Here is a 3,323-nt window from a genome sequence, read left to right as displayed (position 1 = left end):
CAGATTAAAACATATATATATCTGTTACTACATGTCCGTCCCCATGCACCCACCTTAAAGTTCCCTCTCTCTCTCCCTCTTTTACACTCACCTGGGTAATCGATGAGTCTCAGGTTTAATCAGTGTCCGTCCATATACACATAGACATTCACACAAACACACACACGTTGTTATAGTTGTTATCTAATTCAGTGTTGTATTAAATAGATAAAGAAATCGTTAATACAGCAAGCTTGCATGAATAATTTGCTGTTGTCCTTTTTTTCAGATCAGGTTCTGTAATACAGTAATTATAATTAATACAAGTACAAATTCATGTTTGCAGTCATACTCATAGTGTGTGAGTGTGTGTGTGTGTGTGTGTGTGTGTGTGTGTGTGTGTGTGTGTGTGTGTGTGTGTGTGTGTGTGTGTGTGTGTGTGTGTGAAAAGCACTTTGATACTTAAAACATCTGTGTTATTTGATTTTATTACAAAACTGCAGTCAGAATATTAAGCAGACCTATTCCAACAATAAATTTTGATCAGCAGTAAATGTAATGTCAAATTATGAACAACAATCATGTGAGCAGATATATCTAACAGAAACAAATAGTCTAGCAAAATAATACAACCAAGTACATGTGTGGACATCATCATCCACATAAAAAAATTGATTGTAGGAAGAGCACTCTGTGTTATTACCACTGCTTCAGTCAAACTGCCAGTTCAACTTTATCTCTGTGGGTTGTTTTTTTCTCTCAGAGTAACATGGGGAAAAAAAAACTTTAAAAAACTTGCATGCTACAGAGCTGGATTGTTTCTAGTGATCATGCAGCATGATTTATCCGCATAGAAAACTACTGAAACACCTAAACAGAAATAACAATGTCTACAGAAAAAACCCACTGTTTGATTGCTGTCTGTAGTACTCCTCTTGCTAACAGTGGCATTAAAATAATTAAAACTAAGCTATGCTCTCTTGGGGGGGGGGGGGGGGGGGGAAGTGCTCTAAGTACTTTTTGTGTCTACATAGGCAAAACAAAACTATGCAATGTTTCAGATTTCCTGACCCACCCTATGTTTTTCCTCCTTATCCTGGACTATTTTGGACTCTTACAAAAATGTAGGCTACTTCAAAAATGACAAATTTTAATTTTGCAGGCTTACAAGGAAATTGACTCTTCTCTTACAACCAGAATACACCATGATTTCAAGCAAATAAAAAACTACATGCACCTGAGAAAAAAAAACCTTTAATTCAAGAAGTTAGACCTCCTAACCCCAGCTTTTCAATTCAATTCAATACATTGTTGATGTTGATTATGGAGCTTAACGTCCTCCCAGGTAACTAGGGACCTATATTGGGGCATGATTTTTTATACAATGTTAAAAGTGTAGGGTGTAATGGGGGGGGAGGGGGACTGGAGGGTGACGGGGTGTAGTCGCTAATAAATTTAAAGGTGCGTTTATTATCTAATATACCAGACATTTTGTTTTGGCTGGTGTACAGAATAACATCACATAAAATCGCACTCGTAAAACATACAAAACACATAAAATGTACACATCAGTACACACATAACCCAAACCACACATATCCATACCAGCACCATCACACACATATCCACATACATACTCTAGTTTGTACATTATAAAAATAAATACATTATGATTAATATCATTACTAGTCAACTTAAATTAAGGCTCAAAATAGGTCTTAAGATGGATGTTATTTAGTGTAATGAAGAGATTATAAAAACCAAAAAAAAGCTATGAGAAAGAAAGTATGAAAGAATGATGCCCTTTCTCCGGTGAAAGTTCTGCTGATTGTGGTAACTTTTTTTTCTGTCTAAAACAGGCATCAGTTAACTGAACGAGCTGTTTGAGGGGGTGGTGATCCTAACACTGGCCTATGGCAACACTGGCCTATGGCAGCTACAACAAAGCTCTGCATACACAGCAAGACTACAATGCAACAGTGCCCAGACTTTGACTGCTACAGGCTGCTTTCCCATGCAAAGTACAAATATGCAAGTGTCCATAAACCAGGGTTTAATACAAAGTCATGTAGTATGTGAGTGAGTTCTGATGAAAAAGTGATTGTGTTGTAATATTGGTTATTACTGAGTGTTGATGTTACAATGATTACATTATAAAAACAACAACAGAACAATGTGAAGAGCAAACTTCTTCTGTGGGCATGCAAGTGAGTTAATCTTGTGTGTGTGTGTGTGAAACTATATGTGACTGAGTGTTACAAATTTAAATGACAACAGTTTTCTTGATAGCCTTTAAAAACAACAACAAATACATACATTTAACAATCAAACAAATATAGGCACCTCAAAAAAAGTTGTATGTACACCTTCGTGGCTGGTGATGCATTCTTGCTCCCCTGCAAGTTTTCATTCTACAATGTACCTCAGGCTAGCTTCCTCTCTCTCTCAAATCTGCCCCTCCCACACAATACAACAGGTACAGTGGCCACTCTGACACCAGTCTCTGAAATAATCAAGAACAGTTAAAACTGCGATGAGCTGTTGTTCTTTTACTCGTGAATGCAATGCATGAACACTTAAACAATATCCCACTTATTCGCGAGTGCGTTGACAAGGCGAGAGTGAAAAAATAGCACAGACTCGAAAGCAGACGATAAGTTCAGCACAGAGAGCGGGCGTGTTTACCTTTGATCGCTGAGACAAACAGTGTCGCAATTTTCATCGTCACTGTTTCACTACTGCTGGAAGTGGCCTCCACCCTCATCTTTCATGCTTGATTCGAGGAGAGAAACCGGTAGTTCGAACATGTACGGTTCAATTTCGTCTGCAGTTACGCTTGTTGTCATGTTGGTAAACAACCATCTCCACACGGTGTGACGTCACGGATAATTTATTCATAAGCCAGTCTCGCGAAGATCACGCGGCACAATGGCGGGTCGTTTTGGAGAAGAAATCCGTCGCTTCGGTCACAAAATTCGTCGGATTACGGCCTTAGAAGATTCCGAAGTAAACCAAACATTGTTGAAGACGGTAAGAAAGTGGTTTTCTAACTAACTGCAAACATCGGGAAGTGTTCGGTCGCGCAGGAACACGATTCGAAGCGTTTTTGACGCTAAAACAGCGTGGTCTGGTCCTTTAATTTCCCTGGGGATTTATGAGAGACGAGAACGAGTTACAGCGGGAAGCCTGCTGCCTTGTCTCGTGTTTTCCGGTGTCTTCCATCAAATATGTATGTTCTGGTCGTGTATTTTTTGTTGTTGCTGCTTTTTGCCCTCCCTTCGTGTTCTTGTGATTGTGATTGTATCTACCTCAGTATTCAGTTTTTGTAGCACTTCTGTCGAGTC

At 39.0% G+C, this 3,323-nt stretch overlaps 1 long non-coding RNA gene across 1 annotated transcript; it reads right to left on the bottom strand.

The window, feature by feature from the left end:
* Positions 1-449: 449 nt before the first annotated feature.
* LOC138981571 (uncharacterized) lies at positions 450-3,116 on the bottom strand. The gene is made up of 2 exons (XR_011460660.1): positions 2,665-3,116; positions 450-2,482 (listed from the first exon to the last, which is right to left on the bottom strand). It is a non-coding gene; the product is annotated as an uncharacterized lncRNA (long non-coding RNA).
* Positions 3,117-3,323: the final 207 nt, after the last annotated feature.

The sequence above is a fragment of the Littorina saxatilis genome, linkage group LG12 (assembly GCF_037325665.1).
Source record: "Littorina saxatilis isolate snail1 linkage group LG12, US_GU_Lsax_2.0, whole genome shotgun sequence".
NCBI lineage: Eukaryota > Metazoa > Mollusca > Gastropoda > Littorinimorpha > Littorinidae > Littorina > Littorina saxatilis.
This window is presented reverse-complemented; position numbering and strand designations above follow the sequence as displayed.